This window comes from Miniopterus natalensis, chromosome 4 (genome assembly GCF_054644295.1).
Source record: "Miniopterus natalensis isolate mMinNat1 chromosome 4, mMinNat1.hap1, whole genome shotgun sequence".
Taxonomy (NCBI): Eukaryota; Metazoa; Chordata; class Mammalia; order Chiroptera; family Miniopteridae; genus Miniopterus; species Miniopterus natalensis.
In genome coordinates this window covers 48,909,531-48,934,984 of record NC_142084.1, presented here as the reverse complement: position 1 = coordinate 48,934,984, position 25,454 = coordinate 48,909,531, and positions in this window count along the sequence as shown.

Here is a 25,454-nt window from a genome sequence, read left to right as displayed (position 1 = left end):
CACAATTTCTGCCTTCCATCCTTTTTGATACTACTGATATATATTTCACTTTTACACATGCTGTAAACACCAATACATTACTACTATTTTAGGTTTTACAGTCAATTATTGTTTAGAACGATAAAAACTAAAAAATACATTTATTTCTGCTTTGATTTTTGCCATTTTCAGTGCTTGTGTACATGAAGTTTCTATCATATTATCATATTAATATGATGTAAGTTTATAATATTCCTTCTGCCTGAAGAAATTCCATTAATTTCCTTATAGTGCAGTGTACATCTGCTGGTAATGAACTCTTTCTGCTTTACTTTATCTGAAGAAGTCTGTTTTTCTCCTCCAGTTTTGAAAGAAAGAAAATGAAAGATGGAAATTTTAATAAAGAATCTAGCTTGATGGATGTTTTTCTTTCAACACTAAATTTTTCATTCTATTCTCTACTCACTTGCATAGTTTTTAACAAGAAGACTGCTGTAATTCTTATATCTGCTCCTCCATATGTGATATCTTTTCCTCTGGCTACCTTCAAGATAGTTTCAATCTTGTGTTTTGTTTTTGTTTTGGTGTTAAATATGTGTCTAAAATAGTCTAATTTTCCCCTTGCTTTCTTTTTCTTTTTAAAAATAATCTGCTTGATGTTCTTTGAGCTTCTTGGAAATATGGTTAGTGGTCTTTCACTTTTTTTTTTTTTTAAGAAGAATCAGTCATTATTTCTTTAAACGTTTTTCTGCCTCATTATTTCTCTACCTCTTTTGAAATTTCAGTTTCATACGTGTTAGACCATTTGATATTGAATGGCAACAATATGTACCATCATTTTCTTTTCCACTTTACAATTTTTTTATTTTTATTTTTTAGTTTGGGTAATGTCTATTAGAATTTCTTTAATGTCACTTATTTTTCAAACTTTATCAAACTTCTTGAAGTTCACTGATTAAGATTATGATACTAGGAATGTTAAAAGACTTCCAAGAAAATAAATTTAAAACAAAAGTTGTGGGCTATTTAATCTTGATAAAAAAAATATGAACCCAAAAGAAGCAGAACATATCTCAAACAGGGTATAAAACTAAATTATATCCAGACATATTGCAAAAATATGTAGGATGTCAAAAACTAAGAAGATTTTAAAAATATCAACAAAATGAAAGATGACATTCCAATAAAAAATAGAAGAAAACCTTAAATATATTATTAACAGCAACATCTCAGCAGCAGCAATGGATATGTTGCCTTTTATCTCCCTTCTATAATATATATTCTACAACTTGAGAAAGAACAAGTTTGGCTTGGAAGTATTAACAAAAAGAAACTTGCAGAGATGAGACATCTAAACTCATCCAAAGAAACTTGGGGTGTGAGTGTGTGTGTGTGTGTGTGTGTGTGTGTGTGTGTGTGTGTGTGTTTTCCCTCTCAAATAAAATCTTCTCTGGCCATATTGTGTAGTATATTTTTAAAAACAAACAAGAAACAAACATTGCCATTGTAAACGGGTTTGTTGTGATATAACAAGACCAGAGAAATTGAATGTAAATTTATACTTTTGAATGTGCATGTTGTTTCACATGATACATTTGGGGCATGCAACTCCTCTTGTGGTTTTTATTTTTGCTATTTAAGTTTGGAAATTATGTTAATTTTTCATTTCTTCAGTAATATATATTGATGTTTGTTTCACTATATATACTTACACCTAAAACACATAAATAAGAGGTGGTGAAAGCCACAGCTTTTGCATTCTCTATACTTCTACAAGGAGATCGTAAGCAACAAAATCTTACTGTTGTGATATACAAAAATGGGAGTATTAAATTATACTTAAGAATAAAATCTAAAAACATATATTTGAGGTCAGAAAACATAAGTTTGAATATCTGTGAAGATAGACAATAAATTAGTATATGTCATCAAAACAAATCCTCTGATCCTCTATCAAGGAAGGGAGTGGGGTGATGAAGAAATGTAGGGGGGCGGTTAATAGCTCTTCCAGGAAATACTTCAGATTCCCCATGCTTTATGTGACAACCTAAATCAAATGTATTTTTTTTTTCATTTAAAACTTGCTTCTCCTTCCATGTGAAATATTTTAAGCAAACTAAAACTTTGTGCAACTCACAAACTGTTCTTGACCCCTCACTGCCCTTGTTAACTGTTACCAGTTGGCACTTGTCTACCTGTGTAATAGGTAATAGGTCTCAAATTGTTCTCCCCCCCTCAATTTACACTGCTATAATGTGATATTCTGGCCACTGGCAATTACCTATACATATTTTTTCATAATTTAATTTTCTTTCCACACACATTCAACCTTTATTATGCTCTTTCAGTATGAGTTTTGTGAATTAAAAATTTTACCATACAACTCACCAGCATAAAATCTCTCACAGCATTCTACTATCTACAAGACAGAATTAAAATCTATAGCACATTTGGGCATTTTACTTTGGTTTAGATTGCTTTATTAACTGATAGTCAAAGGTTTAATTTCTTCCATTTTGGAGCCTGTTCATTATCCTAAAGCAGTGATTTTCAACATTTTCATCCCCTGGCACACATAAACTAATTACTAAAATTCTGCTGCACAGTAAAAAATATAATTTTGTCGATCTGACAAAAAAAAAGGTACAATTTTGATTCATTTACACTGGACTGCTATTGTTGTGTTGGCTGTTGTCATTAAAAAAAAAAAAAAAAAAAAGACAATCTAAGAGAAAAGAGGTCAGTGCCCCTGACTAGGCAGGTATTACATGTTCTAAAAATTCTTGCAGCACTCAGGTTGAAAATCGCTGTCCTAGAGCATTGGATTTCATCATTGTGATTTTTGAAAGAAGGCATTTTGTTCTTGTTAAATTTAAAATGGTCAAGATATCAAATAAAATTAATAGACTAGAAAGACATCCAAGTGCTAAACAAATGTAGATAAGTAGTATCTTGCTCTTTCAAATTATGCGAAATGCCTGACTCTGTGGACACTTTGTATGACCATTATTAGGAAGGACATGTTCAAGTGAGGTGCTGCTTTTACCATTTCCTTGTCTTTCTCTGACCGAGGAATTGGAATAGCCGGTGGGAACTAGGACACCTAGAAGTAGAGACAGGATGCATAATGTGTAGGAAATGTGTTTCTGGAATAACACGTCCACTGTTTGTTTGCCCACACCATGCATTAGCTATGTGAACTTTACGAGTTAGTGAAACTGTTTATAACTTTTATAACAGTGACAATTACAACGGGGCCTAGATTAGCAAGTGCTCACTAAGTGTTAGGTATTATTATTATAACATTTAAAATTTTTATGCATAGCTAATTTATCAATGAATTATATAGGTAAAATATATGCATTTTTAAAACTTTAAAGAACCTTTATTTTGTAAACTTGTTACTACCTTCGTAAGTAAGGATATGCTGCAGCAAATGAAGATGTCTGCATTTTGTTCAAGCCATTCTATTTTTCTTTTAAAAAATGTGAATATATTACATTTCAAATAGATAATTTGAAATAATTATCAAATAGATAATTTAGATAATATACTAAAGAATAAAAATTCAATTTTCTACCATACGAAAAAATATTTTTATTCACCCAATAATTAAATTATTATTATCTGTTTTTAAAATTACAGTGTGTTTTTCTTGCTTTTTAAAAAATTTAAACTATGACATAAACAAAATCCTGGAAATGATAAGAAGGTTATCCCCATACAACGCTAGTGGAAATGTAAGTCAAAGAATCACTTTATGAAAAATTAGCTTTAAATGTCAAATATTTTTTAACATACTTTTTCTTTATTTTTGTTTATATTGCCATATTATACCATATAGAAAAAAAAACTTAAACCATTGATCAATGAATAACAAAGAAACATCCATATAATCACTGCCCGGAACAAAAAATAGAACATTGTCATTACCACAGGAGCTATCTTTCCTTGTGGATGTTTCTCTCCATATCCTTAGTTATCAGACTACCTCTCTTTCTAGTTCTCATCTCTTTACTCTTTCCTTGGGATTTTCAATTTGTTTATTCCTTTGTACCCCAGGAATTAACTTTGACCTATAACAGGTCACTAATTCTTTCTCCAGCTGTTTCTGATCTGCTGATAAACTCAGTCATTAACTCGTGAACTTTGATCATTGCCTTTTCTAGTTCTTAAATCTCTGCTTAGTTCTTTTTAAATTCTGCAGTGACACTTTCTATAGTCTAATTTCCTATCAATTAAAAAAAAGTCCTTTAACTATAGTGAGCATGTTTATAATATGCACCTGAAAATTTTAGTGTCTGAGTTCTCAAAGATCTATTTCTGTCGGATATTATTTCTGCTCGTTCTCTATATGAAATGTAATTCTTTTTATATGATATCTTTGACTTTTGAACATTGTTCAAACAATTATTTAAAGGAATAACGTAGGATCTAAAATAAAGATATTTTCTTCCAGAGAAGATTTTGTTGTTTTCTTTTGTCAGGCATCTAGAGTTCCTACCAGTCTCATATCACCTTAAATTGCATTAAAATTTGAGACAAATTATGGTGTCTTGGATTTTAATTCATAGGTTGAAAATTTTGAGGTCCCAGGAGATAAAGTTGAAGTAAGGTAATTATGATACCTTCTTCTGTAACTTACTGTGTATACGATACCAAGCTGCCAAATCATTAGGGGCATCTGTGGCACCTATGATATTCCTTCTGTGGCTAGATTTCTTTAGTTATTAATGTTTTAGAGACTGAGGCAAATCTCAGACTCTAGGAATTCACTGAAATCTGAGGTATGTCATTGACACTTCCACATTCCATGGGCTAAGTGGGAATCTGAACAAATTACGCTTACATCTATAAACTGCAAATAACTGACATGTAGGTCTCAGGCGTGTTTTAGTTTAAAGGTGACACGTATTTTCCTAATCTTTAGAAAATGCTCTAATATGTTAATACCTTCATTTTATTTTCTTTGTCATTTAAATTCTAAGCACACCAGAGGTATTTATTGTGTTGTTGTTTTTGACATGTTCATCTAAGACATTAGCAACTTTGTGAAACTGTGTAGTACATTGAAATCAGAAAATTAAAGTAGACTCAGTGGAAAATGAAACAGGAAAATATAGGATCTGTTTAACCAAGGCAGGCTTTCGTTATGAGATGTGGTGGAAAAAACCCAAGATGTTTAATGTATCTGTGTTAATTGGTTTTATTTATTTGTAGTCACATATTGCATATTTAATAAAATCTCCATCTAAAATAAATTAGAATATTAAAATAAATGTAGTTGATGTATTTTGTATATGTAGAATATTGAGTTTCATCATGGTGGATATATATTTGAAAAGTTATCATGTCAGAACTTTGCATTTATCAAAAGGCTCTTTTCATATCCAATGGATTTTTTATTTCTTATTTTCCCCCCAAGAGAGTTAATAAAAAACAAGAGAAAATTCCAAGCCAGATATATCACAGCAGCTGAGGAAAAGCAAGCAGCTGGTACATAAACATGATCGTAGATTCATTAGAGCGTGAATATATATTCATGCCTACCTGCCATTCCAAGGTGAGAAAACTTTTAGTTATTGTCAATGCCCTAGTGTTGCAATAGCTCACTGGACCCAGAACTGCTTGAAATATTATGAACAAGACATATAAGGCATCCTAAAGGGGAAAAAGTAAATAACTGTAGCTGAAGCCAAAGAGAAAATAAAGCTATCCATATGGCTCCATGAAACCACTGCCAAAAAATAAATTTGCCTAAAATAAAATTATCTTTACTGTGGGACTGGATTATTATTCTTAGTACTCTGAAAATAATTCTTCTTGTCTGGAAATGGTTAAAGAAAATACATGTTATATGACTCAAAATTAAGCCCACATACATAAGCTTATGTATTACATGTGCTAGCATTTGAACAGGAAGAATAAATGTGTTTAACTGAACTGGCAACAACAAGAATGGATGAATATTTACTTAAAAGACCACATTTTGACGGGAAAGGAGAAAAGAAATGAGCATATAATATGTTATGTACATATAGTTTTGTATGATAAAATTAAGACATTTTGCGAAATCGGTAATTAAATTGGACATTGTTTTGAATGAAAACATGAATCAGTGGCATTTGCAAATAATGGGTTGGATATCCCATGGAAAAAGTTATGTTATAAGGTATATTTTTTAGAATGTTATTTTTTTTAACTTTCCACTGAAAGTTAAAAAATGAAAAAATCAGAAAAATGTATGCAAGCATATTATTTAATTTCTTTTTCAATACATAGGACGTTCCATATTTGTTTCTAAACATCTGCATAATAAAAATAACTAATGACTCTATGATTCCTAGAAAAAATATAAAATACCATGTAATATTGTAGGATGAAACTAGGCTCTGTCTATAAGTTTAACTATTACAGCTGTTTTTGATGCCACTGTAATAACCTGATTCTTATTTATTTAACAGGAAAAGGAAGACCAAATAGATGCATGCCCAGTAAGGCCTGAGTGATGTGGGAAGGTGCTTCCCAGTCAGTCACACCTGCAAGTGAGTCAGTGGCCCAAATAGGCCTGGCCACTGCAAGTGTGCAAAACCTGAATATTTAAACTTCCAAACAAAAGAAGTTTCTCTCTCACACACATTCACTGGGCCTTATTGGGACTCCTTTTGCAAGGGCCTGTGGTCCCCTGCACCCACGTGGCTCATGGCCACGTGGGACCCTCACAATAGATTAATGAGCTGAATCTGGACTGAATGCTGAACTACATCTGGCTGCAACATGGAACGGAAACTCTGGACACTGGCCTTGCTTCTGGCTTTACTGGAACCCCAGTTGCACCTTTTCCAGGACTGGATTAAGGGGCAGTGGATTTTGGAACCCGAGGAATGAAACTTCATGCAAATAAAGCCTTCCACATCCCATCCTCCCGGGGGGCTTCTGAAAATGCTTATTTCAGTGGTACCCCAAGAACCCCACTCCCATTCGTGACTGAGAAATTTGGCCCATCAATTTCTCCTACAGTAGTTTCATTTCACCCATATCTGAAACTATTCCATTTTTACTTAATTATTTGTTTCAATACCCTTCCATGGTTTTATTTTATTCTTTATAACACGTAAAATCAGTTCACCACAATTCTTATTTACTTATATTCTAATGTTGGCTCTTAGAAGACTCATATTAAGTAACTTAAGAGAAATGCAATTCAATTTTCCTCCTGTTTCGGCATCTTTAAAATAGATGTTGGTATTTTAGAAACAACAATTCAGATGAAATAAGTTCTACTGGATTTTTTTTGTTGACTTGTAAGCGGCTCAGAATACAAATGTTTCAAAATCCACTGTTCTCATGTTTAGTGGACATAATGACTTTACTGTTTTGCTTCCAAAAATGTTTAGAGACATATGTAAACTAATACTCTATCAAAATAATGCAAACACTTTGTAATATTGGGGAAAAACTTAATGTTGTGGTTTTGTGTGTGTGTGTTTTTAGTTAAATCCTTTAAATCAAAATAAATATTTTTCTAAAAATAAACACATTTTCTTCATAATTTTATCCAAAAATTATTTGGGGTCACTTATTTGCCGTATTAACTTCTAAATAAATTTTTAGTAACCAATTTTGGTTCATTACAATTTTGGTGAATTATAGTTTACAACATTGTGAGTATTATGTTTGGTCTATTAATCCAAAAAAAGTTTATTATTTCTGTGTCACATTTCACAGATATAAATTTTATCAGAAAGATTCATTCTTCTGTTTAAACAGTTACTAATTTTAGAGCATGTACTTTTATACTTTAAGTTACCTTCAGTTTATTTTTTTCTCCAATTTTTTATTTTTATTAATTAATTTTGTGGTTTTCAGTTTTAGAAATTGTGATACAGCAGTCACTTTCTCATTAATAACAAATTTCACTGAAAGCAGCTTTAGAAAATGTCTCTTTTATTTTTATAACATTGGTTGTCACTAGGAATGGAAAATAATTGTATTAGTAATACTTTTCTTTTAAAATCCTCACTGGAGGATATGCTTATTGATTTTTGAGAGAGGAGGAGGGAGAGAAAGAGAAAGAGAAAGAAAGTGAGAAAAAGGAGAGAAACATGGATCCCAGAAAGAAAACATTGATCGGTTGCCTCCCATATGTGCCACCAGTTGGGATCAAATCTGCAAACCAGGCATGTGGCCTGACTGGAAATCGAATCCACCACCTTTCAATATAATGGAGACACTCCAACTGAGCCACACCAGCCAGGGCAGTAATACATTTCCTAAATACATTTCTGATAAATTTGTGTATTGTGTTCATTATTTATGTTTTAAATGTGATTAGAGAAGTCATAATAATCTCAGGGAACAAAGGCATTCTTGTTTGAAAGCAGATATGGTAGGTCAAAAATCAGCATTAAAAATGCCACAATTAGGGCAATATAATAGACTCTCAGAATTCCAAGTTATATGCAGTTCTGTTTTTAGGCACCTAGAGAAAGAATAGGTCAGCTAGAGATACTATACACATAGAAAACCATTTATTAATTCTAGATGACTGTTATCTTTATGTCATTGTACTCATATGTATTTTGTAAATAATTTTCCCAGTTTTTTACTTGTCTTTTTCTCTTAACAGTCTTTCACAGAGCATACATTTTTAATTTTAATGAAGGCTAACTAATCATTTTTTCTTTTATCATCATGCCTTTGATGTTATATGCAAAAACTCATTGCTGACCACAGATCGCCTTGACTTTCCCCTCTGTCATCTTCTACAAGTTTTATAGTTTGTGTTTAAATTTAGTGTGTAATTCATTTTGAATTGATTTCTATGAAATGTGTAATGTCAGTGTCTAGATTCGTTGTTTTGCATTTCGATGTCCAGGTTTCCACTACCATTTATTAAAAAGACTACACTTTCTTCGTGCCTTTGTGCCTTTATTGGAGATTGGTTGACTATATTGATATGGTTCTGTTTTCAGGGAAAATTTTTTTTGTGTGGTGTCGAGAGAAAATAATTTCAAAGGGCACACACGTGGGAAAATTTAAGTGTAGTGGCAAGCTTTATTGAAGTTAAAAGAAATAATATGCCCTTGGGGATATAGAGGGCAGGAAGGCTCTTGTAGCAACTGCCCCGAGGTCCTTGCTAATCCTCCACATATTTTCTTGGTTTCTGGAACAAGCAGGCTGTCTTTCAAGCTGTGCAACATTTTCCTGGGTTTTCCCAGGGCTGTGCTGGGCCCTCCCCCTAAGCAAACCCTTTCCTGGATCTTCTGGGTTTGTGCCTTTATCGTAGCTGACTCCCCAGATTTTCCCAGACTAGACTCTTCTTTATGGTCATCATTTTGGCTCCTACTGCTCATGCCTCAAAGTTCTGCTTTGTCACCTGGCTTCTACTGACGTGCTCTTAGTAGAATTTCACCCTTGTGTAATTTTGGCTTCTATTGCACATGTGCACAGCAAAAGAATTACTCCCTTATTGTTTTATTGTTTCCTCCAGTAATCCAGGCTAACAGGCAGTTTCCCCCCCCCAAGGATATTGGGAAGCTGGTCTTTCCTGCCTGCTCCAGGATTAAGTCCCTTTGGTGGAGGATGCTATTTGTTCCTTGGGGTATCTATGAAGCTATAGCTTCCTAGTTAACCGGGCTTAGCAAATTTAGCTCCCTTCTCTTTGGTTAATACCCAACTAGCTACCTATGCTAACAGTTCTATTTCTGGACTCTCTCTTCTTTTCCATGGATCTGTTTATTCTTTTACCAACATCACATTGTCTTATTATAGCTTTTGTATAGCTTTGAAGTTGGGTAATATCAGTTCTTTCATTTGTTCTTCTTTAGTATTGTGCTGACTATTCTGGATCTTTTGAATTTCTATATAAGGATTAGGATCAGTTTCTGTATATACATAAACTTGCTGGAATGTTGGGATTGTGTTGAATTGATAAATGCATTTGAGTATCTTAACACTACTGGGTCTTTCTATCCTTGAGGATAAAATATCTCTTCATTTATATATACCTTGACTCCTTTCATTTGATTTTTTAGTTTTCCTTATATACATCTTATATATGTTTTGTTAGATTTATACTTATATATTTCATTTTTATGGTTCTAATGTAAATGGGTTGCATTTTTAAGGTCAAATTCAAATTGCTTATAGCTGATATATAAGAAAGAAATTGACTTTATTTGCCTTCTTTTGAAACCTTGCTACATTTGATTCTTAGGTTCATGAATTTTTTGTGGTTTTATTATTTTCTACCTTACACAATCATGTGATCCATGAAAAAAGACAATTGTATTTCTTCCTTTTCAACATCTATACCTTTTATTTTTTTTCTTGTCTTATTGCATTAGCTAGGACTTCCAGTATGATGTTGAATGGTAGTGGGGAAAAGGTCATTCTTGTTTCAGATCTTGGGGGAAAACATCTAGTGTATTACCATTAAGAATTTTTTTGAAAACATCAGAAGACTGTGGAGATAATAAGCACTAAAATGGCCTAAAGTTAGATTAACTAAAATACCAGAGAAGGAAGAACTTTTCATAAATAATTTGATCATCAGCAGACATTTTTTCCTTTGTAGAAATTTGCCAAATCTCTGATGATTAGATTTGCCCAGTAGAACAGTCTCTTCTACCAGCGAAAACAGTGAAATCTTCAGTTAACTGAGACTAACTAAACAGTTTGGAAATTAGTCAGTCCATAAAACAGGCTGAATTGACTCCTGCGCATTTCATGAATTCTAGGGTGCCACGTGAGGCTAAATGTCTGGGCCAGAAAGGCAAAATGAAATCACCCACAGCGCCACGGCACTTAGCATTAAAAATTTTCCCTGATCCAGGAGGCAAGGGGACTCAGAAAGTGCCTGCTACACAGGCACAATGAGTCTCTCCCTCAAGACATAAATCAGATTGTGAAAATGTGGAGGAAGAGGCTAAAAAGCTAAATTCAAGCCTTTGAAGGATAGAATGATCTTTTAGCTCCGAGGAATCAGAAACCTGCTGTGTTCTTAATCAAAAGGCTCGGAAGAACCTACGTTTAGATTTTGGCCTGGTAAGCTCCTACAGGAACAACCTTTTGCAGATAACAAATAAACTCTAAATTAAATACTAAAAACAACTATCTGAAGTTCCTGGAGAGTGAACAAAAGCAGGCAGGCTCTGGTTGGCACTTGGACAAAGGGAATGTCTCCGGGTGAGTTTCCAGTTTTTATGACTTTTAGCCTGAGGCTGGCTGCAGGCATGCTACCTGAATGGCTAAATCTTCAAAAGAAAATGGGAAGCCTTTGTAGCATAAAGAAGAGTGTAGTGTTTGGGCTGAACAGTGAGAGAAAAATCTCAGGAAGCAAGAGTTGAAGGCGAGCCCCCACATCTGTGTGCCAACATTGTCTAAATATCTGAATTACCCTTGAGCCATACGTATGTGGGCAGACAGTAAGCAGTGAAGGGTTAAATAACAACTTAGGTTTCACCTTCTTCACAAGACAGTTTCTGTTTGAGCTGAATCAAAATAGCTGCTTGCTAAAACGTAACAAACAAAATCAATAAATGTTTGATGGTTTGATGCTTCTGGCAGTTTTTCTTTTAACATTTTTGGTTTCAACTTGGATGCTTCTTTTAGGTTATATTTTCAGTATTGTAAGACAAATTATTGTGAAGAAAATATTTAAAATTATCCTTAAATCAAAGCATACACAAGAATAGTCCAAAGCATTTTAAAATGTGTCACTATGTATTAAGCTACAAAATGCACATTCAAATTCCTCTAATATTACTAATATTGATGTATTTATTTATATGTGTAAGAGTTTTAACAGTATAGTATTTGTTTATTTTGGCCATTTAGACACACCAGAGGCAATTTTGCATGCCATTTCTTTGGGGACTACCAAATTTTGTCAGGAAAACACATGGAGCACATTAAAATACAATCTGATACATTGAGATGCAACTTTACATACAGGCACATTCACTCTTTGAAGTATGGAATGCAGATTGTGCCATATAAATGAATGAATTTTGTTGATTTCTACTTCACACAATTCTTGACCACCTCCAAATTATCTATTGGTTATCTAGTGATCAATTGATCTATCATCTATCTATCTATCTATCTATCTATCTATCTATCTATCTATCTATCATCTATCATCTATCTATCTATCTATCTATCTATCTATCTATCTATCTATCTATCATCTATCTATCTATATCTATCTATCATCTATATCATCTATCTATATCTATCTAATCATCTATCATCTTTCTATCATCTATCATCATATATCTATCTTTATCATCTATCTATCATCTATCTATCTATCATCTATCTATATCTATCTATCATCTATCTATATCTATCTATCTATCTATCATCTATCTATCATCTATCTATCATCTATCATCAGTTATCTGTTGTCTATCATCTATCATCTCATACAGTAGTAAAACTTGCATTACAAATATATTCAGACAAGAGAGAACATCCATTCTAAGGATCAATAAAGTGAAATAGCACACTTAGAAATTTACATAGCTCATATTAGAACAATTTTCTACAAAATCATTTCTGGATCTATATAATTTTTTCTCCTACATGACGTGCATGACTTCAGAGCCTGGTATGGTGACTATGTTTGGACAGTGAATTTCTCTGGCCCTGTGTCACAGTGCTGAATAAGTCAGCACAGTGGAGGACAAGTCCTAAAATGGACCTGGCCAGCCGCACATTGCAAATCCCTAAAATATATCCTAGTAAACCAAAAGTAAGACTCCCCAACTCAATGTTCCTTTAATGAGAACCCAAAAGTGACCACGCCTAGACCAATATTAGCCAGAATGAGAGAATAGTTGGAAAATGGTAAGATAAACCATTAAGAGGCACTAGTCTTTAGCAAGCTGCATTTAAAATATTACTTTGAGGGCAAACTTTGCAAAAATATATGACTATATGAACAAATATTCAGGGCCTTTCTTGGGTCTTTGAAAAAAGTCCATGCAAGCGAAAGGCCAAAAGTTTGAATTTTATTAGCTTCACTGCCAATTCACCATTACATACCTGTCGGGCAGCAAAGTCAGAATTTTGCTAATTACTATTTGAAATCCCTAATGAAGATGCCAACAGAATAAAAACTCAAGAATATTCATATGCATTTTCGGGTGGTAGGCAACCACTTAGCAAAAGGATCAAAACATTTATTGTTCTCATTGACCATGGAAAACAGAACAAAGTAGAATTCCTAAAATTGTACCTGGGTGGAAAGTATTATTATATGGGTAATAAAACTGTACAGTTTGGGTCTTTTCCAGGTCTCTTTTATTTCTAATATTTTCCAAAAGAAACACAAATATTTTGGAAACTTAACATTGTTCTAAGAATACCTTATTCATTCACCTTATTAATTAAAACTACCTTTGTATTATCTTTGCATTTTATGACTTTTTTTTATATTGGCTAAGGAAAAGGGACAGAATGACTTTGCCTAGTATTTGAGAGTTTCTACTAAACTATTCTAACTTCCATTCAGCTGATGTCTTTTATATTTTCCATGCTTCAGCCAAATTTATTTACTTACTTTTTGTATGTGCACCATGTCTTTTATCTTCACCCATGCTCTTTGTTTTTGATGGAGTATATTCAGTCTTCCCTTTTTGAATCAGTCCTACTCTCAGAAATTAACTTTTTCTTAAAAAATTCTCTCCATGCTCAAGATTTATGTAATGCAATGTATCTTTTTCACTTTTTAATAAGGAATTTATGCCTTTCACAAAATTAGTCCATCTCTCCTACCAACTGAAAGCTCATAAAGGTAAAAGACCATAATTTCAATTTTATATCCCCTATTTTACCTTGCCAGTGTCACACCAAAATATATAGATAAAATTATTTGTTCAACAAACAACGAAACTTATACTATGTATATTAATAAAAATAACATGGTTAAACCTAACTTGCACTCACTATGCATTAACTCTGGGCCACTTCTGTTCTGCAACTTGGGAGTCTTCTCCCTCTCGTATTTCTCTAATTAGATATCTCTAGTTTATGTACTTAAAAATTATTTTGCTGTATGCAAAAACTACATAATGAACAATATTTTGTCCACTGACATTTATTTTTATTTATTTTTAGATTTAGCCTAAATGTGTTGACCTAATTTGCTTGATGTTTTGACTCAGTACAAAATAACAGCAGAAACCCCCCCCCAAAAAAAACCCTTTATTTATAGTAGTTACATTGTAAGGTATAAATGGAATGCCCCCTTGTCTCATAAGTCATCAAATACCATAAGGAATGTGAGAGATATACAAAATTCATCTTTTTATTCTTTTTTTATCTACACATGAGGATAGTTTTTTCCCACTGCTTTTCAGAGAGAGTGGAAGGGGGAGAGAGAGAAACATGGATGTGAGAGAGACACGACAGACTGGTTGCCTCTGCACTTGCAACTGAGGCGTGTGCCCTTGGCCAGAATCGAACCCGGGACCTTTCAGTCCACAGGCCAAAGCTCTAACCACTGGGCAAAATCAACTAGGGCCAAAATCCATCTTTAATAGAACAAGGTGAAGGATATTTGCAGGCCAGCTAGAGAGGACGCCTACAGCTTGACATTGTAGAGATGTCTGGCTGGCGGTTATCTAAAGGAGACAGCACACCTGGGAAGATAAATATCCATTTCTTGTTTAGAGAAATGGGCCCACTGTTCAAGGATTGATTGGGGCTTTCCTACAAAGGTTTACCATGAAGGCGGAGCAGGAAAAGTTAGGATGGATGAGAAATCCTTTGGATGTACCATACTTGTAGAAAGCTGTGTTTTGGTGATTGCATATGAAGCAAGAATGAATTATGCATAGTCCTAAATCTGCAGGACCCTGAAGCCAGGGAGTATAAAGCCAACACAAATTCACAAATATATCTGTGTCATAAATAACTTCACTGATACTTAGGTTTTGTTGACTCAACCATTTCATTCTAATCATGCTCAGAAACTTTAGAGACATATTCTCATTTGGAAAACTATCACTGAATATGTGATAACATTGATGTATGTAATACATGAAATGATGTCAAGAATGAAGCATTTGTGAGCTGGTAACTGACACTTTCAGGACATGAAGTACAAGGCAATGCTTCCTCTTCATCCTGCTAAGAGCAAAGTCATTTTGATCCATTGTTTGGAACAATGGAAGTGAAAATAGTGCCTTTACAGTCACAATAGCCTCTTGTTTGCCCAAGAATTATACCACTGCAATGCCAATTATATATGCAAAGTGAAAACCATTATGAAAAGTAAAGTTCAGTTATGCTTGAAATGTCTGAGATGCAGTCACTACAATGAGAGCATATATTAACCAGAGTGCAGTTGATGACTAACAAATTAAGTTAATAGAGTCTCACACATAAAGGAAAACAAAGCATAGTAAAGGAACATTTGTTCAGTCAAAATATTACGGTAAAGTATTGTAGATTCTGTAGGTTTGTATTGTGTGTGTGTGTGTGTGTGTTATTGCTTCTTAACCTGCAGCTGTGGAAATTCTTATCAGTACACAGGGGCTGACATAAAGGAGCCCATAACTTAAAATAAAGGCTGCCTTTTAATAATGCAATTTGGAAAACTAGACATAAAGTAAAGAAGGTTAGCTGTCTAGTAAAGTAATTGAAGCTAAACAATAATCTGTAAGCTGTTGACTAAAATGGATTTGAATAGCCTTATTCTAATCAAAGCCTGTTTGGCATGATCACTTTAGTGGGTATAATTAAGTCAAATATATTTTGTCTGTAGGGGTTGTATATTTCCTGTGCCTCACTGAACCCATTCACCATACTTCTCTCCCATGCTCGGTGGCAGGAGAAACTGATTTTTTTTAAATGGAATACACCAAGGAACTCCTTGCTTGTTTTTGGTATCCAAATGCACTATCAAGAAGTATTAGCAAGAAATTAGCAGGTGAAATGAAGTTACTTGTGGAATGTTTGCCCGGAATCTATCCCTGCAAGGTAGCTGTAGATTAGCTAAGGTGTTCTTGTTTTTTGTTTTGTTTTGTTTTTTGGAGGGGGGGGGGCTTTAATTTTTTTTAAATGAAGCTACAACTAATCTGTCCAGGGTCTGATACCTCCAGACATAGAGATGTATTCCCTTATTGCAAGCCTCGGCTCCTTTGCTATTTATTATTGGTTTCCCTTTTACATTTACCTTTACTGTTGAAAGTATTACAGATGTTCCCTTTACCCCCCATTCCCCCCTCCTCCCCACTCTCACCCCCTCCCAGGCCTTCACCACACTATTCTCTTATTCGCCACCTGCACCATTTAAAACGGTTTATTAAAGTTTCCTCAAATTGCAATTACAGCTGTTTATGTCTTGATGAATATATATTTTTAAAGGAAAACTTTGTTACTAAAAACAAAAAGCATTCACAGATCTTAAAACAACTGAATAGTGAGAAAGGATAACCTGCCCATATATGCTAGAACGCCTTGGATGACAGAAGGCTATAGTCAGTGGCTTGAAACGTGCCAGTCCTATTCTTTTGGAGGGATAGCCTAATCAAGCTATCACGGCTGGCATGTATTAACGTCATTTAATATTTTGCTTGTGTCTGTGAGTCTCAAGTACACTTCATGATAACATAAATTCGTATCTAGCTTCTTTTTATTATAGAGTTATAGTTCATGAAATAAGAGTTAAAGATATTCAAGTTTCTTACAGTCATATTCTATATATTATTCCCTAACAGTTTGCTTAATGTTACTTGATATTCTTGTGTCTAATAAATTCTCAGTCCACAGTCCAGAGAGAATGACTAGGCTTTAAAAGTTAATAATCAAACCATAAAATATAACTCAAGTTATGTCACTGTGCAAAAGACCAATTAGACAGACAATCTCCCTTGGTGCATTCCTTTTTGAACTCTTACCACTCTTGAACTAACATAGTTTTCTAAATATTCATTATTTCCAATCTTTTTTTTCTGTAAATATAACAACCCAACTCTCCATAGCAAAGCCACTTGCTATTTCATGCAAGCAAGTCAGCTCCTATATTTGTGCTGACTTAAAATAAATGAAGATAGCATTTTCAGTAAGTAGTATAATTTCTGTTCAATAACAAATACAAATTTTAGTATGTGCCTATTTACAAGTGTTCATTATAAAGTTAAAAGAATATCAGTGTAAAGAAGGTCAATGCTCATATCATGAGTATTATTTTTTTCCTCAGTATCAATAAATCAAATCGATGAGTAATATGTAGTTGAACCTGCCTTGAATTATGGATATCTCCATGGACTAGATAAGGAAGATCAGTAACATGTCTATTTAGTCATTAACTTATTGATACTGATTAAATTTCCTGTATTAAATGCATAAATATGTTTGAATATATTGAAAGCACACAAAAGACAAATAAATATATTGAAAGCATACAAAAGACAAATAAGACATTTTATTATTATTCAAGATGAAAACAGTTTAATCACCAACTATAACTATAAAAGAAGAGAGGATCTTAGTGGTATCTTTTTTTTTTTACTTGTAATGACTACTGGATATCTTTTGTAACGGAATAATCCATGTGTGACTATACAACTATGTATTATTGACATGAGATTTCTTTGGAATACTTTATACATAAGTGAATGTGATTAACATTGAAAAAAGCCTCATTTTCAAAAAGAAAGATCTATAACATCATGGAGCTTGTATTCCTGAGGTAGAAACAGACTTTAAGCACATAACTATACATTTAGTTATTTAATTTAATGTAAATAAGTCTCACAAATAAATAAGGGGGGCTTAAAAGCATGTTAATGAGAATTAGAGCCAGTGTGGGAGTCACAGAAAACTGGTCTGGAAGAGAGCATAAAGCTGAGATTGAAAAGATGAAAAAATAGCAAATATGTAAAGATGAGGGTAACACTGAAAAACATTGCATGCAATGAAAATGAAATGTTGGACATTAGGAGAGAGCGTAATTTGCCAGGAGACTCAGAGTTTTATAAAATACTCAAAACAATGACCTCAAACAATGAGCATTTTTCTGTCCTAATGGTTACTAATTTCTTCTTTAATCTTTATTTTAACTGACCTATAGCTTTTCCTGAAATATAAGAACTTTTCAAGATGTTAATTATCTTTACAGAATTGTTACTTTCAAAAGACATACCCTAAGGTGGCAAATCATTTGTTCTCACAACTGCTATGGCAATAAAAACAATTCAAATATCAAAAATTTTCCTGTACTTTCAAAGTTCTCTCTTAGGCACTTGAGCATATTTGCAAATGGGTCTTTTATAGTGGTCTCCAAGGACCCTTCCTTACTGCAGCATTTTGTCTTTCACAGGCGAGAAGCTTCAAGTGCCTGCAATAATTTTCTTTGAGCTTTTACTATCCTTTCAAAGCAGGTGCAAAAACCTAAAACAGCCGTGATATTCATCGCTCAGCAAAAGTTTTATGTACATAACATTGAAAGAAAGCTGCAAATTTTATTGGAGATTACTTTACAAAATCCTTGGAGAACTGAGTTACTACTCAGCACCTTGCCTAAAGTAGGCTATTTTAATCTCGATTACATGATTATCCCTTGTCTGACTTCAAGGAATTTCATTTACAGTCACGTCCATGTGCATATTCTCAAAACATTTCTTACTTTTATTGATAAATAAGGAAAATAATGGTTAATGAAAACAGCATTTTTATATCAGGGTATTATTTTAAATGTCATATTAGAAACTACATTGCTCTGTGCTAATGTAGAAAATGCCATTTGAGTAAAAAGTATAACTGTTCATAGCAATGTACTACAGGAATGTATGTCATGAAAGTGATAACACTCAAGCATTACCATTGTATTTATATATTTTTGTCATCCTGTTATACTAAAAGGATAAGAAACCAAGAACCATTAAGTCCAACTCAGCTATGTTTCAGCTACAGTACCTAAAATTTATTTTCTTTCTCTTTCCAGGATCTTAAGGTTGTCAATATTCCTGTGCTGCCAGAAAATGATATTCTTTACTACCTTAAGCCTGTGATTTCATTAATTATACAGCAAATAATAGGCCAGGTTCCTGGAAGGATTTTGGAGGTATTAATTGCAAATGAGTAGTAAAATCTTAGAGTGTATTTATCATACCTAATTAATAAGATTTCTGACATAGTTTAATTATACATTTGGTATATCTAATTATGTCCTTTTAGGAAAGAACCATATTCTTAAACCTGATCAAAAAGTTACATGATTATTGAAAGTAAAGGAACATAGTAAAGACACTTCGAAAAGTATTTAAATATTGTTGCTATTGTTTTGAGTGATTTTGCAAATAAAGTCAATTAATATTCAACATTCTTATCTAAATGTTGTTGTTTTTTTCCTGAAAATTTTTTAGCTTAAAAACATCAACAATCATTTTAGTAAGATAATTTTGTTTAATTCCAATTGCCAGTTGGAAAGCAATATGTAAAAAGTGTTTTATTCTTGTTTTATGTGTTTGTTTGTTTTTAGTCCTTTTAGTCATGGGTAATTAATTCTTTTCTTTTTTTAATCGTGCTGTCTAGCTTTATTACATCTGCTTCTGGACTAAAATATCCTGAAAATACTGTACCATCTAAAAAGAAGTCAGTTCACAGTGATGAAGTCTTAGACTGGGAAGCCCATGTGAATGGTAGAGTGGTTAGGAACAGAATATACTTAATCTTAGGAAATACATGTTGAGGAAATTGTGGTGAAATATTGTGATATTCCAATTTACTTTCAAGTGGTCCGGTAACAACAAAAATATCTACTCTCTTTATACTATGATATTGAGCTAATATATCAAAATGTAATTAAAAATATATCAAAATATAATTAAATGTAAGTGAAAGTAGGTAAATTGTATAGTGGTGTTTATTCTAATATCCCTCATTTTTCTGTACTTATGAAAATTTTGTAATAAAACTTTGGCAAATAATTAAGGTATAATATCAACCAAAAGTTGAATATTTAATCTAATTTACCATTGAAGACACCTAAGCCCCATATTTACTCTTCATTTGTTTAACATAACCTTGTACACTCTCTTATGCGTGTAGAAGGTGGAGAATGTTGATTTAGATTAAGAGAAGACACAAAAAGATGGTATAGATGTAAAATCTTGATATTCAAATCAGTCCCTTTATAAAGAAGTGGCTATCAAAATTCTACTAGAAATAGAGAATTCTGTATCTTTCTCTTTAACAAGAAGAAATTAAAGCATTAAAATAAATTAAGATTTATGTAATTAGGAAACAAAGTAGAAGGCTTTTTATTAAAGGTTATAGTTGTTGAGGTGGATTAGGTTTAAGTATCAACTTTTACATACATATAATATATAAGTAATACCCTGTTATGAATATATGTGTATTTAAAATTTATATTATATATAATATTACAAATGATTATTTCAAAGTACACAGTATGTTTTCAATTTAAGAGAATGAATTTCGCTGAGAAAAAGAAGCACAAGGAACAGTTTTCATACTTGTGTTGTATTATACTAAGATACCACATGCTTATATGTACATTATGAAAAAAGTTGTTGGCTTAGGTTAAGACTTCTCTCTGTGACAACAGGATTTAGCTGGTGACAGGACAAATCAATAGTTTAAAAAGGAAATGCTAAATAGAGGAGTTCATCTGCTATCTGTAAAATAATTGATTCACTCACTTAAGATATAAACGGGTTTATTCTGACGTTACGTGTTGAGAGTTTTGTTGTTAATCCTCACTGGAGGATATTTTTTTATTGCTTTTTCAGAAAGACAGTGGAATGGAAGGAGGGAAGGAGAGAGAGAGAGAAAAACATCAATGCAAGACAGGCACATCCATGGTTGCCTCCCATACCCTCCCCACCGTGACCCCTCAACCCAGGTGTGGGACTGGGCATCGAACCCCAGATCCTCCCTTGCTTGGGCTGACGCTCTAACCACTTAGAAACACCGGCCAGAGCAAGACGAGAGTTCCTAATACATCTATTTGTACGGAATGATTTTATCTTACCTGAAACTGATTAAATGCTCAAATTTCTGATCCATACAGAGTGAGAGCCTCTGTAGCACCACACTTGAATTCTAAAATAAACTTCAATTGTTTTTATTTATAGTTTAGCTTTAAAAAAAATGAAAAATATGCTGCTTTTCATCATGTATCAAGGGTTCAGGTATTTGGTACTTCGGGTTTGTTTGACACAAAATCTCATTACTACTGTCTACTACCTAACCACCCACTTGAATGTTAATTTATCAATTTATGTTTGGGAAAATTGTACCTAATACCAAATTTTTTTTAAAAAGTAAGAAAATAAATACATAAAATAAGTGAGTCACACAATTTTTTTTGGTTTCCCAGTGCATATAAAAGATATGTTTACACTGTACCATAGTCTATTAAGCATGCAATAATAACATTGTGTTTAAAGAAACAATACCTTAATTAAAAAGTACTTTATTGCTAAGTAAATAAATAAATAAATAAAAATAAATTTTCCAATAACATGAAATTAATATATATTTTTTCTATGTGCTATAGATACTTGTATTACATAGAGATAATAATCTTACTATTAAACAATACAAAATAAGTAAAGGTAATTTTTCATCCCCTCACTCCCATTCGCTACCAGTAAAATACTAAAAATAGTTATAGTTTGGAGTTTACTCTTCCAGATATTATATATATATCTGTGTGTATTTATTTATATATAATAATAATGTTTTATATTATACTTTATTATATTATGTAATATATTCTATGAAACAATATTATTCAATAATAAGTTTTGACTTAGAAATATTTCTTGTGACTCATTCCAAGCCCACAGTTTTGTCAGTATCTAGAATATTTTGATTGCTCAAAAAATATCTGCTTAAAGTAAATAAATATGTGTATATATGAATACATATATGAGTAACACATTATTTCGTATTGCATATAAATATGTTGTTTTACCTGCACAAAAAGTATTTTTGATAGAGAGCAATTTGAGTGTGGACCTGAGGAATTAGTTTTAGAATTAAGGCTTTAAACTTCTTGGAAAATAATCTGCCTAAATTTTAAGACAGAGAGAGTGCCTTAAAGCATTTTAATGCACACTTTCCAACAAACAAATTAATCAGGCTATAGGCAAGACTTCTAGACCCGCAGAGGAAGTCTTTTCAAAAATCTACATTTCCATAAAATACATGACAAAACTGGCAAAAAGTGTCAAATTCAACTTCCCAGACATCAGGATTTAGCCAAGGGCTTGCAACAATCTAAACAGCCGTTAGTCAATAATAAAAGCTAAATCTCTGTTCAAATGGTCAGCTTTTGACATTTTAACTTCTTCTATTCTCACCCCTTCTCTTGTAGTCCAGGCCAGCCTTTGAAAGGACAGCCTCCCAGCCCTGAGCGCTGTGAAACCAGCTACCTCGCAGCCCGGGAGCAACAGGCCCAGCGTGCGGCCGATTCAAAAGCCCTGTCCCCAGAGAAGCGCCGCGGCTGACATGCATGGGGCGCCCTGTGGAAGTCCCTTCCCCAGCCCGGCTGCCTGATTCTGAGCTTGCTCAGGGAATAAAGCTCTCTCCCTCAAGAAGCTGAGAAACTGACTGGTAATTATTAATCATCACAGTAGACTAAGAAGATGCTAATGGTTGAGACAAACAAGGAAAGTAAAACATTTTAAGGAGGAAATCAGGACTAAGATGTCATAGTGGTTTGGAAAGCCCTTCGGTTTCTGGGGGATCTAGGAGGCCCAGGGCGTGCGCAGGGCTGTGGGCAGGGCCAGAAAACCCACTGATGCTTCCCTCGGGGCTGACTTAGGCTCTGTGCAACCAGAAAGTGAAGGCTAACGCAGGGCTGAAAACTACCTACAGAATACTGAACACAGGACACCAAATCAGAAATAGAGCATTTTGACAAAATCTAGGAAACTTATTGATTCAAAGCATTTAAGGAAATTTATGTCCAATCACTACCTAGCCGCTAAGCTAAATGAACTGAGACTTCAGTAGTCATAAATGCCAGAGAATACAGGCTTTATAGAGTCAGGTCAGGAAAGTCATTAAACAAGCAGAAAAAACACACACAACAAAATCACCAATACCAAAAATACCATGGGAAGAGAAGGAGTCTGATATCCACGTTTGCTGATGAATATCACCATGTCTTTACACAAGATCTGGTACCAGCATTTCAGTGCTCAAATTTGGACTCTTGGAATAGAATGGAAGTTCAGTTTTCTATTTCCTCATCCTGATTTTACTAGTGTAACCTTGATTCTATAGCAGAAGAGAGAAGATATTCAGTATCACCATAAAGTCATTCGTCTACATGCAGCAAATTTAGTTTGCCTCTGTGATGAAAACAATTTAAAATCACTGCTTGAGAAGTCCCTTTATTTTTCTGTTTTAAAATGTTGCTCAAGAAGTAATGATCCATGATAAGAGCTACAAATACTTTCAAATCAGTTGGTGCTAAAAACAGATTTCCATAGCTATGGCAAATTTATAAACCACATCTATCATTTTTAACATCTTAACAAAAAAGAAAGAAAAATGATAGAGTAATTTTTAAAATATATACTTTTTTGATTTCAGAGAGAGGGAGAGGGAGAGAGAGATAAAAACATCAATGATGAGAGTTCATTGATCGGCTGCCTCCTGCACACTCCCTGCTGGGGATCAACCTGGCAACCCGGGCATGTGCCCTGATTTGAATCGAACTTCGATCTCCTGGATCATAGGTCGACATTCAACTGCTGAGCCATGCCCACCAGGCGACAGAGTATTTCTTTTTAACAAAGAGGATCATATAAACTTCTTCCAATTGGTAAAATTTAGCCATGAATATATCATATACTGCAATCAAATGATGTTGCTTATGAGACTAATTTTTTATCTTATTTTGTAAGAAGACAAGAGATTCAGTAGTAATAACACCCAGAGTTCCTACTGATTCAAAGGTTGAAAGGAAAATTAAGCCTGTTTCTTTAATTAGCCCTTAATCTCTAATAGAAGTAAGGTCTGTAAACAGAGTTGCTATGAGGGGAGCCTAGAGGCAATTTACATCAGCATCAAACACAAATTATGCCTAATGGCTTTGCATTCTCATAACTTAAGCTAAGTTAGGAAGAGCTAGTATTATTAAACTTGTGTAAAAATCAGATTCAGATTTTAAAAAACACTTTTAATATCAAAGAACATACAAGTCTTACACCTGAGAGTGGTTACTTTCAAAAATATGTTTAAGTGAATTTTATTTTAATCACAGCACCAAATACTTTCCTATATTAAAACATAAAATAGAGTAAGTACATAAAAATAATAGCATATGTATTGAATTATAGATGCAAGAATATGAAGTCAGCCTGGAGACATTGCTTGACGTACACACGGTGATTTGTTCTTGATTCTTTGATGTTCTTTGATTCTGAACTCTTAAGAAGTTGGTCTTATAACTGGAAATTTGGGTTCTAATTTTCAGATGCTGTCTTTTAACTTGGATTTGCACTTGCTTCTCCTAGAAGTCACAGTCACTCCTAAACCAGGACCACTGCACCCCATTCCATCTGCTCTGCATTATTGTGAGGCTTAATACAGCTTGAGCAACTCACCAGTATGAAGGATTTTTCTGTAGGCTGCAATTAGCCTCTTCTTATTCAAATTAAGTTGAATATAGTACACAGAGTATTGCACAGACAGTTCTGAAAACAAGTTTCTAGTCTTACTTATGATATCAACTAGCAACATAAGTTAATAAACTTTGTTGTAGTTAACTCTTTTATTTACCAAGATTTGGATTAAAATTTCCCTAATATCATAATTCATTAAGACAAAGCCTTCATCATTTTCATCTTATATATTCAACCATAAATTATAGTATGTTGTAAATTAAACAACTTTTCCATAACTTTTTTTACATTTGAGTATTATATATTTTCTTTTCCATTTCCAGTGTATTTTACATAGTATGTCCACCACTCAGAATGCTTTTCCAGATGGAATCCTACCTGTTTTATGAGTGGACATAACCCTTGTTTTACTTGATACCTGTTCATAGGGCCAGAGGATATAATTTGTTCTAGTCACATTCTAAACTCATTGAGGCTTGCAATTATATACTTTTTTATATTTTTAAGGCTAAATGTAATTTATCAGTATATTTACTTTCATTTAAAGATCACATTTTCTTTTAAACTGTATTTTCTTTAATTCAAAGACAGTTTGCGATATTTCAGTGAATAGCAGGGTTAAAATTTTCCCTTTTTAAATATATTTTAAATTAAAAATTAAACCACTGTGGTTTGTAGTATCTAACTGAAATAATTACCTCCCTCCAAAAACTTCTTATAGCTTGTGAAGAAAGCAGTAGCTTTTCGAACAACATCCATTCACTATCATGCATCTATGATCAATCTATTCTTTTCTTGTTACAGAAGGAAAGGCATAGACTACAGTGACCTCAGAGGGAGATAAGCACCACT